This window comes from Myiozetetes cayanensis, unplaced genomic scaffold (genome assembly GCF_022539395.1).
Source record: "Myiozetetes cayanensis isolate MyiCay16 unplaced genomic scaffold, myiCay2020 scf1, whole genome shotgun sequence".
Taxonomy (NCBI): Eukaryota; Metazoa; Chordata; class Aves; order Passeriformes; family Tyrannidae; genus Myiozetetes; species Myiozetetes cayanensis.
Genome location: NW_026086604.1, coordinates 121,143,450 through 121,156,115, shown reverse-complemented (window position 1 = coordinate 121,156,115; position 12,666 = coordinate 121,143,450). Strand labels below are relative to the sequence as shown.

The 12,666-nt window shown below is 40.4% G+C and overlaps 1 protein-coding gene across 1 annotated transcript in view; it reads left to right on the top strand.

Annotated features, from left to right (window-relative positions):
• The first annotated feature begins 9,293 nt into the window (after positions 1–9,293).
• HDAC9 (histone deacetylase 9) overlaps positions 9,294–12,666 on the top strand; it is a 451,751-nt gene continuing 448,378 nt past the window's right edge. Inside the window, 1 exon segment of the mRNA XM_050308389.1 lies at positions 9,294–9,440. The gene's annotated coding sequence lies outside the window, so the exon portion shown is untranslated.

The window sequence follows — 12,666 nt, the reverse complement described above, 5'->3', positions numbered from 1 at the left end:
GACAAGGCGTAATGGACTTAAACTGCATGAAGGTAGGTTTAGATTAGATATTAGGAAGAAATTCTTTCCTGTGAGGGTGGTGAGACACTGAAACAGTGGAACAGTGAAACAGGTTGCATAGACAAGTTGTGGATGCCTCGTCCCTGAAAGTGTTCAAAGCCAGGTTGGATGGGCCCTGGTCTAGCGCGTGGCATCCATACCCACAGCAAGGGGTTGGAATGATATGATCTTTAAGGTCTCTTCCAACCCAAACAATTCTATGATTCCACAATTTAAGATTTCCCATTCTTTATCATCCACCAAGGAACAATGCTTCATCATTCTGTTTCAGTGGTGGTGGCAATATTTAGCTTTGTACTAAAGCTTGTCAGATGTCAGCCATGGGTACAGGCACACACACAGAATTATAACAGCATGACAATCTTTATAGGATATAATAGTGAAAAAACCCTTTTTAATTCAAGATTACCAAAAGTTTGGTCATTACTGACTAACACAGCAATCCACACCACCAGCTTTGAAGACAAAATGGGTTTGAGTATTCATAATGAAGTAGTTTCCTCATAGATTCTTTTATTATTTTTATAAGAACTGTCTGTACTCTAAAATTTTAATATTATCATACTACCAGAACATAAACCAATTATAAAACAAATGCATAAATACATTTGTAAGGGTTTGGCAAATGATCAAAATGTGGCTTGCTAGAGAATGGACAACTGTCCTTCCTTGTATCCTTGTCAAGAAACTGTAGAAATTCAAAATTATTTGGCAAGGTTTGGAGGGAAAACCTGGGACCAGCAGTACCTTGATTTTGTCTTACATATACACCACTGACAAACAAGTAAGATAATAATTGTTATATTTAGCTATATCTTTGATAGTTTATGTGATATAGGTAGCACATAGAACAATGTATGTATTAGGTTTTGATAAATAAGACTAAGTAAATAAATATAAACTTTTCAATGAAAAAAGTCCTTGTTTAATATGGAACTCTATACATGAATTTAAGATTTTCTAGAGTTATGGTTAGAGGTATTACTTAAGTTGCATGGTTGCAATCCTCAACAAAAACAGGTTTACACAAATAACTGTGTGTGTTACATGAATCCTGTAACAACTAATGCAGTAGCTATTTTATTAGTCTTACTTTTAAAATATCTGAATATTCTTTAGTAGCCATATTGTATGCAGAAAAGATTTAGGGCAGAGATCATCATTCCTTCTCCCTTACATTTAAAGACTGAAATCTAGAAAGAACAGTCTTTGTCTTCTTATGTAATTCTAGTACTGTGACTTGGTGGAATAGGAAGAGTTTCAAAGGATATGTACAGGTGAATTTTGTTATGCTCATGAATTTCGTTTTTACAGGAAAAAGACTGCAGGAAGTTGAGATAAAATTTTTCACTCTGTGTAGGGGGGTGGAGGGAGAGAGCTCTCAGATATAACCTGGAATATGCATGTGCATATTAAATATTATAAATATATTTATATATACTTATGCATATTATATATACATATATTTACATGATACAACTATATAACAGACATTATATGTATGTATATATTATATATACATATTCACATATATGTAGGATTTGATGCTGTACTGCATAATTTTTTTTAATAACCCTTAGCACAAAATATATATAAGCCTCCAAGACCTGGAATATGTTACTGCTACAGAGTATGTGGTATCCAATGAGGAAGTACATTTTTTTCTTTAAGGTACATCAGATTGTGTGAAAGCTTTCAGAAACTGGTCGTTCATGCAGTAAAGTGACCTCAACAGAGTTATTCAGCTACATTAAAAAGAAATGGTAAGCTCTTGTTAGTAACATTTCCTGAGTTTCTTTATCTGAGAGATAATAATTGTGGTGAATGATTAAAAAGAAAAGAATGAAACTGTAGAGGATACAAAGAAATTAGAGTGGAATATCTAAAATTTGCTAATTACTAATAATTAGTAAAAGACACTCCTTTTTAATTCCTATTTCTGACTTTTCCCCTGAAATTACTCTCAGACTTGTCAGGAGCCTGTCAATGTCTCTAAATCAAATGCATTAGTACTCTTGGTGTCTACTTCATCCTGTAGCATTAAAATTGCAAACCACCACAATTTTAGGAGTATCCATTTGATAGTCTTGAACACAACACATCGTCTTGATGGTATGTGCATTTGTAAATTAATATTAACTTTACAAGTCCACAATTTATGTAAGATTAGACATTGGTGGTCAACTTGACTGATAAAAATTCCCCTATAAGACATAATGTAATAAAAAAGAAACCTGTAAAGACTGAATAAAAGATAGCAGACACCTCAAGTGGGCTCAGCAGCTACATTTGAATGAAGTGTTGTTCTTTAGAAGTATTTCTCTCTATTGCTTGAACAGGGAACTGAGGGTAATGTAGACAACACCAAAGTTAGGGTAAAAGAGTTTTGCTTCTTTTATAAAAGCAGGATACATATTACTGTTTGTAGGATGCATCAGTGTGATAGAGAAAGAAATGGTTTTTGGCGTTCATTGGAGAATGAAAGGTTTGATGCTGCAGGCACCAAGGCTCTGTGACTCCTGTGGGCTTGCATGAGCACTGATGGTGCTTTTTACCTCACGTGAACACCGTGTCGCCTTCCTCCTGTGTGTTGAGCAACCTCAAACCTCATTAAAGTCATTGGATAGAGCCCTGAGCTATCTCATGAGATGAAGTTGCACTATTTATACTCTGAGAACATATGTATACTGTACTATTAGTGCTAATATTTTTGTCAGAACACTTTCTTAAAGCAAAATGTGAGAACATTTGTGGGCAGTAATCACAAAACAGGGTTGACAGCTCCTTCCTTCTCTTACTCAGTCAGAAACATTTTTCCTTTCAACAGATTATGAAATGTAAATGGAACTGGTCATTTTCAGAAACTAGTGCTATTTTATTGATACTACATGAACACCAAAAGGGACCTGACAAGGTTGTTGTCAAGTAGAATTGATAATTGTAGGATGCCTGTGGCCCAGCCTTAAACTGAAAGAGGAGTTACGCAGCCTGACCTGTAAGCAGGGAATGCATACTGCATTTACATCTTCATAAAGGGCAAGGGGGACTAAGCCCTTCTCTTCCCTCGCCACCTGCCTAGGTCAGTCAATTTTTATTTTACCAGTAGTCTTCCATATCACTGAAGTCAGTAAAAAATAAGAAATACATATTTTAATATTAAAATCAAATTTTATTACAAAACTATCGTATGTCTGTGTAATTATCTCTTTAACAGTAGAGTGGCCATAACAATGGCATCAATCAAGACAACAGAAACACCTACAACATAGCTCATCTATCCCTGTCTGGAAATCCAAGACCAAGTCAATGACAACCTTTCCTCACAGTTGAAAACTGTGCAGGAAAAGCTCTCTTTTCATGGACATCTTGGTTCATACTGCCCTGGCAAAAAACAATACTGGAAATTAACAATTCAGAAAAAGAAGTAAGAAATTACAGGTAGGGATAATAATGTCAGCAAATTGTTTTGTCCCCCAGAAAATGGCTTGCTCAGATGGTCTCATGGATCTGTTTATTGCACTTGATCATCAGTGAATCATTGTCAGACCCAAGCTGCCTGCATTGAGCTTATTGACAGAGGCTCCCAGCAGTAACCTCTGTCTGTTCTCCAGCACAACTCTGTCATCACTATAGAGAGTGGGATAATAATAATAAAAAAAGATAAATCAGAAAGCTGAAACAAATCCTACCTGATGAATCACTGTAGTGAGAAAGATCTGCGTAATTTCAGACTCAGTCTTTCATTCAGAATCACATACTATCTGCTAATGTAGCTAAGTGTAATAAGTGCGTGACAAAATCTGATGCAATCATCCACCTGAACAAGAGCAATCTGGTCAGGTATAATGACAGGGTGTTCCTCAGAGAGTTCTTCTTCTCAATTTAAACACAGCTTGTTTTCACATGAGTTCAATTAGGACCTAAAGAAATTCATCTCTACAACATTCTTTACTCACTAACAGTGACTACGAGCAACAAATAATACACACCAAGTGCAAAGGCCACTCATTTTATTTTTGTAATTATTAAGCACTTCTGCAAAGACTAATGCATTTGGAATCTTGTAAGCTAGATATATTTATGAGGTGGGCAGTTCTTGATATAGTTGTGATCTATCCTTGTATCCAATTTCTGTTCAGGGTAAGTGAAGAAATACTTTAATGCTTGCTAGCTTAGTAATGGCAAAGAATAGAAACCACCTTCCAAATTTTGGATCAGCACGACAAGGCTGAAAGAGTCCTGTAGCTGAAATCTGTACAATGAAGTGTGAATACAAATGCGTTCCTTTGGTGGAACTGTACGCTGTATGCCAGGAAGAAGCAAGGACATCAGAAAATCAAGGAGACAGTAAAAAACCACTGGGAATATGTAAACAGGTCACAGAGTTATGGGACTGGCTGCTCGTCCTCAACAAGACTCTAGATAAGACTATCACTGGAGTCTATTGTCAGATGACTTTGGGAAAGACACCTGGTTCAGAATAAATAAAGGACAAGAGATCAAGAGCAGGGTGAGGACACCTGAGGGGTCCCTTTCACCAGTATAATGGGACACACCAATGTCTTCAACACAATGTTCAGATAACTAGGTAGCAGAAAAAAAATGGGAAAAAAGGATTCAGGCAAAAAAGCAGGCAAGACTGCAACAGCCAGAGATGTTTAGGATATGGACAGAAGAGGATTCAGGATCAAGAGCAGTATTGGAAAGCAAGGACAGGCCTCAGCCTCAGCTCCAGTTAGTCCAAAGCTAATGGAAAATCTTTCAACAGACATCCAAGCCTTGTACTTATATCCCCTTTTCATGTAAATGTTTGCAAGTGCTGTGCAGTTCACTACATATTAGGAGCCACTTAAAAACCTTTGCTTTGTGTGCGTAAAAGAACGACTTTGAGGGCAGAGTGGTGTGCAGGCTTGGCATTACGAGTGAGCAGCCCAGTATGGTCACTCATTTCATGACTTACTGTGTTCAAGGAAATGAGATATGTTTATATTCTCTGCATAAAAACAGGTCAGGATCAAAACACATATGACTCTATCATGTTCCTGAGAAATAGCCCACAAATTTTCAAATATTGGCTAACCACTGGCCCTAAAATAAAGGGGTAATAACATGTTTAATTTTAACCACCTGAATAGTCCTGCTGAATGTAGGTATGTGTACACAATCCTGAAAGTCCAGACATTGAAAGAGCTAATCACACATTAAAATATCTCCAGGGTGCAGAAAACATATTTTTCCCAAGACATTTAAGTATATATAAGACAATTCTTTTTCTTTTAAATGTAAGTCTAGAAATTACTATTATCTTTAAAATTTTAGCATCTGTGTTGATTTACTTAGATTGCAGTTAACTGTAGCAGTTAAGTGGTTATTTAAAAATTGCAGAAAACTGTCTGATCAGCTAAACTGCTGATCTTTTCTCAGGAAAAAAACAAACACCTTCTGTAAACAAAATCAAAAATTTCAACCAATCTAAAACATGTAAAATTTCAATGTTTATGAGCTACTGAGCAAGACACTTACTGAAAGACTGGAAGTCTCACCCAAAAGAAGAGCTTTTAAGTAATTCTCAGTCAAAATAACAGACATCACAAGTAAGTTACACCCTTTCTCCTCACCCAATTTTGATAGTTTTTTTAGGGAAGGCAATCTTAAAATTTTAGAGAAGGACTTAATGCAAACATTCTTAATAAAATACAAATGAGCACAACAACAGATTAAGCATTTATACATATATAAAACATACACAGAGAATTGCATGGAGCTGGTTGGAAGGGCTACATATTTAGGCACATGGTGCATGGATGGTGTGTGCAACATGCTAGGTAAAAGTCCATTAATTCCTTTTTAAAAAAAATGAGCTGAAGCATCAGAAGGATCTGGTCAGATAAGGTGACACAGGAGGGGCGGCTAGTATTGATTTCTACAGAGGAGTACACCATGACCTGGATTTCCCCAAACTTTGAAGATAAAAAGTAGAGCTATGACTTTAATTGAAAACTGGACAGGAACACAAGGAACAGACATCAGCTGAGTTTTGGGGTGTCTATTCATCTTATTCAGCAAGTAGGTGGCTGTCTCCTTGAACTTCATACTGAATTTAGGAATTATCTCTGTAAAGTATGTCTTGTCAGTATGCTCTGGATGTGACTAGAAGGATGGGTGTGTTGCAAGATTATACCCGGGTATAATAACTGAAGTCTCTTGACTGCCAGATGTAACAAAAAGGATCTGCTGTCTAGCAGTCAAGGAACAGATATACATCTGGAAGGACTGATTGTTTCAGTAAAAAGCTGGCACATATTGTCAACTAATGAAGAAGACTTAAATTTTTTTCATTCCTCAAAAGTTTTCCCTCACAAACATTACTTCCTTCTTATTCAGATCCACAAGTTAACAAGTACTGGTACGCTGGAAGTCCAGTTTGGTCTTGTTAAATGTTTGGGGTTTTTTTCTGTTCATCTTGATCAGTTTCACTTTTTTGTGAAAAGATGGTTTATGAACTGGGTTGGAAAGGGACATAGCCAAGTATCATCTTAATGGTCACACAGTACAGAACATCCTACATGTTCCCTTTCAGTATCATAGTGAGGGAATTGCTCACTGTTTGATGAGTCTTAGGTGCTGCTTGATGAGCTGTTATACCTCAGTGCCTTTTTAGCATCTGAATTAGTTTCCAGTGAAGACATGGAATTTCTGAAAGCTATCTTCCCACAGCATTAATAATACTAAAATATGTGTCAAATGGATTACTGAGTGTTAGTGTTTTATACCGATTAGTTTTCAATATTTTCAGTGTTTCTATTTGTCTGGGTGCAAAAGAAAGAAAAAAAAATCTATGTTTTTTTCTCTTCACACCTTTACTAGGCACTACCTAAACTGAAGAACCATGGGAAAGACAATTTTTCTGCTTCAGTGTGATTTCCAAAACCTTTTGTGACCCTCCCAAAGATTACTTTACTGATCTTCTGAGTGATTAATATGCGCTTTTTTCCATTCAAAAATCCAGTAATTACTGTAAATTAGAGTGTATATGAAGGGCATCATAGCCCTACTGGTCAGCAGACACCAGTTTACAATGTGGCAGAGATGAAGCTGCAAGGATGATCCGTGTCTCTTTTCAGGGATAAAAATCTTTTAAGGATTGCAGCACCTCATCTCACGATTTATAAATTAAACTTATAAATTATACTGCAGACGTACCACATTCTAATGTCACCCCCATGACTCTCAGTAAATGTTTATAATAACTCAGAAAGACAGTGATAAAATAGGGAATGCTACATTTGAATGAAGAGCTACACATATTCACTCCGGCAAGTCAGTCAAGTCTATAAATCATTTTTTGGTCAGTAGGATTAGAAGTAGATAATGTTGAAATGGAATAGAAATAGTAGATCTAGCAAAAGCAAGATAAAGGCTGGTGAATATTACTACCATGCACTACTTAATTATATTTATTAGCACTGAGTGGAAATAAGTGGGGCAAGTGCAGCAGTAACTAAAACATGGAGGTGTCTCATAGATGCCTGTTATTTTCCAGTATGAATTCAGGAGTTCCCAACACAGCATTACAACATTTTAAAATGTGATTATAATGCTGATGCTTCCTTTGAGTAGACAGAGGACAAGAGTACATAATGAAACAAAAGTATGTATCAATTTGAAGCCTATTGATCTGTCAGGGAATCAGTGCTGTGTGATTTCATTAGCCAGTCTGGACTTGGATCTGTCACATGGCACTCCATCCAGCAATATCAGTGAAACCTATTCCCAAACTAAAACACAAACCAAAACAAGTCGATGAGATTCCTCTCCAAGTTGAAACATACTCAGATACAGTTTTATTTCTAATTTTGAGAAATGAGGTTCATTTTAAGGGTTACAAAAGCCACTGCTTGCCACAGCTGAGTTTTCATCTGTTGTATCCCTTGAGCAATCAACGACATTCAGGCCCAAATTCCAAACCTCTTTTTTTAGCCACTAGTTTTACCACTTAGCTAGTTCTTTACTGCTCTTGAAACAACAATTTTAAAGATTTGTTTCAGGAAAGCTAACATCTGAAAGCAACACAGTAGAAAGAGTAAGTATAATCAATCTTAAAAGGAAACTTTTATCGCACTAAGGGAAATATATATATAAATACAAATATATATAAATATACATTAAAAAAAATAAATACAAATGAAAACTCCAAAGCCTTTAGGTGGAAGATAGCTAAATTTTTTTTGTTTGTTTGTTTCTCAGATTTCCAAGAACTGAAGTCCTTTGAGGCTAACCTTTCACTGGAAGGGGAGAAATAAAGGGTGACACTCTCTTCTCTCCGAAGTAATGAAGATACCTATCCATAAATTTAGAGTAGAAATAAATGTGGCTAAGGCAGATTCCATAGACTAAATTGTTTTATATGTCATATAAAACAGTATTAGGAAAAGAGAATTCTGGAGACCCTGAATCATTATCAAGGAGACTTGATGTGGGTTTAGTTGCTTCATCTTCAACTAGCTGCCCTAGTTGAAGATACTAAGAGATATCAAGACTGATAAAAAGTCCATGAGAGGAAAGCAGCACTAGAGAAATGCGCAGCTATCTCGGGATGTGACAGCCCAAGGGAACAGAAACACCCACCACGCGAGGACCACACAGCAGCCTGCACACCTCCATTCTCCCCGTGGCGAATGCCAGGGACCCTCTGGAAGCAGCGGCGGGTGCTGTCCCAGACGCGTGTCCTCACTCCACCCCGCAGGGCCCCGCTGCCTCCCCGCGGGGTTTGCACGGCGGGGCCCAGCGTCCCTGTCCCTCGGCTGGCAGGGCAGGCAGGTGCATCCCCTTCCCCGGGGGCTCACAGAGTACCAGGGTGCCAAGGACCGCGAAATAACCCCGCGGCTCCCCCGCCAGCCAGTCCCTCAGCGGGCCCGGGCAGCCGCAGTCGCTCGGGCTCGGTGCCCAAATCGCCTCGCCGTCCTCGGCCCGGGCACGGCGCCGCCCGGCGCTGTTCCCCGGCGGCGGCGCAGCGCTGCCCGGCCCGCCTGGCCCCCAGCGGCCGCGGCGGGGAGCGCGGCTCAGCCCGGCCGCCTCCCCCCGCCTTCCCCCGCCCGCCGCGCCGAGCGAGCCGCTATTTTTAGCAAATCCTCCCCGCGTCGCCACGGGCGGCGATCGCAGCGCGCAGCCCCGCGCCAGCTGCCGCTGCCGCCGCCCCGCCCGCCGCGCACGGCACAGCTCGCCCCGCCGGCGCGATGGCCACCTAAGCGCCGCCGCCGCAACTTTTCCTCCCCGGCCCGCTTCGCTCCTGTCCCCGTCGCTCCCGTGGAAGATGGCAGTTAGGGGAAGCGCTGGAAGTTGCAGCCCGCGAGCGAAGAGATAAGGCGGAGGCGCGGAAGGTGAGTGGCACCCACCGGGCGGCTGCCCCTCCGCTCCGCTCCGCTCCGCCCGGCCGCGGCGGGCAGGGGGAGCGCGGCTGGCCGGCCCCGCTGCCAGGACGTTACCCTTGACTTGCTGGGGTGGTATTTTTGGGACCTTTGGGAAGGTTTCGGGAAGTTCGACCGTGTGAGGGCGGCCAAGGTGGCGTGGGCGGGGGGACACGGCTGCCCCCCGGCAAGTTTTGAGTCGTGGGAGCGTGAGTGGAAGAGCAGTCCTTGCAGGGCATGCCCGGCCGGGTGGGTGTGTGCCTTGCTGTGTTCGGGGGTCCTCTGCGATCCCCGCGTCCTGCGGGACCGTGGTCGTGTCGCGGGGTGCCCGGGGCACCCACGGCAACTCGGGAGCCGGCAGGGAGCGGCTGCTGGAGCTCGGCGGGCGGTGCCAGCTCCTCGAGGTCGGCTGGGGAGAGGGGAGCTCCGGAGGGCGTCGGGCGAGCTGCCCCGTGGGGGCGAAACAGGTGGGCGACGGCGGGGAGCTCCCCTCGGGCACCACCGCTGGGCTGGTGTCGGAGCTGCCCGGAGCAGGCAGAGGGCGGGTGTGTACGCGTCCCGTCCCGTCCTGTCCTGTCACGTCGCTTCCCGGCCCGTCCCGTCCCGTCTCGGATGGGAGAGACACAGAATACAATACACAGAATTTTGTGTAATTGTATTTTCGGTGGCAAAGCGGTCTGTGCATCCCGGCCGGCAGCTTCCCGGTTGTCAGTGCAGGGCATCGGGAAGGTAATTTCCAGCAAGGGTGCAGTTGTTTTGACTCACCTAAAATGTCTGAGTTTTGATCTGAGATGGAACGTAATAGCAATCAGTAATCATTCGTGCTTATCACTATTACAAAAAAAAAAAAAAAGGAGGTATTACTTGTAATGCACAAAATGCATATTCATCTTTGAAAGATCTACCCCAAGCCCGTGGCAGTTGGTGTTTTTAAGCACTCTGAAGAGGTCTAAACCCGCTGTTAAACTACATGAGAATTTAAGAGGGGAGAAATGTTTAAAACAAACTGGTCGTGGGGAAGGAAGTAGTGAATCGGGTTGTGGAGACCTTTTGACACATGAAAATGCATGAATGTGCTTTTCTGATGCAAAAGCTGTTGAGATTCTCTGTCACAAACAGCACAGAACAAATGCTGACACAGAAACTGAGGAATTTTAAACATTTGTCTTTCAACATTGTCAGCTTTAGTTCCTTGACATTTTGTTTTCTGTGACAGAAGAATAGTTTTGTGACAGTTATTCAGTATTTAATTTGCAAGCTCACAAAGGCCTGTAAGCTGTGCTGAGACCTCATGAACAGAAAAAAGGAAGGTGTTTCATATTAAGGTTTTTCAAATGTCCTCTCTAACTCCTCTCTCTCTTGTCCCATCTCTCCCCACAACCCTGGCTCCCCAACAGCATCCCCTATATCTGTTGAAGATATGTTTTTGTTGAGTGTTTCTGAATTTTCTCTCATGTCCAATGCATTCCTGTATCAGTGGCCCCAGCTTACGTTTTGTACCCTGAACACCTACTTTGTTCAGGAAGAGATGCAGGCTTGTTCTCTGTCGTAATACCAGAGTGGTCTTGAAAGGCAATTCCATCCCTTCATACACTTAAACTGCATTGTTATTTTTATAAAATTTCTTTGTCTCAACTATATATAACTCTTCACTGTGAATGAAGCAAATAATGCACTATTTTAGCACCTCTTTTTCATTTTGATGGCAAAGATGTGATCCAAAACATTTGGAAAAAACAGGTCATGGCCTCAGAGAAAAGATGCAATCAGTCATATTTACCTACCATTGGTGTTAGCTTCCTTATATAAGTACTGAAATAGCTCTCTTTTGCATGAAAATGTCACTGCCAGTTCAGAGTTCCAAAAAAGAGAAAATCATGCCATTATGCTTCTTAGTGGCCAAGTTGATGCAAATGCAGAATAATAGTTAAGCCTACCCAAAAAATTGTTCTGTCAGATTTGTTTGTATTTTGGTATCAAAGTCTGTGTGAATGTGTATAGTTGCACTCAAATATTTTGAATCTGACATTACAGTATCAGTTTTGTAAACAGTAGTGTCTGTTTTTCCATTAATCTGCTTTTCCACAAATGAAGTGCAGTCTACAGATGAAACGGGAATAATAGTTCTTAAGCTGTTATAAATTTTCCATTCTCCACCACCTTCCTGTGCACAAAGCAGTTTAAAAATAAAAACGAAATAGCATCTTCACTGCTGAAATTCCAAGCACATGCTTCATTTAGAACAGGTGTTCCTATTAGATTTTCTCCTGGGATAAAAGGATAATATTGTGGTTGTCTGACATATGTATTTTCTAATTTCTTAATAAAAATTACATTAAAAAGAGATTCCATTATAAAAACTGTATACTTTTTAAAAAGCATGTAAAGTGGAAAATAATTTTCAGTTTTTCATCTCGCTAGCTGAGATAGTCCCATAGAAGTTGCTGTTAAAAATAAAATTTGCCTACTGAAAGTACAAATTTTTGTTTGCCTGTCCTGAAAATGATATGAGTCCTGGTGTGAGTTACCATGAATACTGAAGGTAACTAAATGTAGCTGAAACAGTTACATTATTAGTATTACAATACTAATAATATTACATTATTAGTAATCAACTAATGCTTAGTAGGAGAAATGTAGCTTTGGGAATAATCAAATCCTGTGTGTATGAACAATTATAGCCAAGGAAGAATGAGTTGGGAGAGTAGGGATATAGTCTAGTCATCTCCAAACTGGTAAATTAAGCACATATTTACCAGACTGCCTGTGTATTGTTGGTATTCAGACTAGCTGACTTTAAGCTGCTTTGGGTATGTGTGTTCAAACTGCAATAGAAAGTATTTCTGGTTTGCAGAATAGTCATAGTTCAACCATTTACCTGAGAGAGCTTCATGTATCTCAGGAGTGAGGGTTTTTTACCTTTTGCAGAAGAGATTTGGGCCATATTTGCTGAGGATTATATGCTGTGTCCTATATGCATAGAGTTTACATGAACTTTCCATAGAAATTCAAGTTAATATTTATCAATTTTCCAGTCTTCTCAAGCAGGTGTAAGAAAATGTTCTTTAAGTTGCTGTATTGAAATAGGAAGCTACCTAACACATCTGATGAGTTAAAGTTAACTCTCATGTGAAGACAGAACACTGGGCAATTCCATGATAAAACATATTTGTCATGCATCAGGGTTTCAGTAATGATT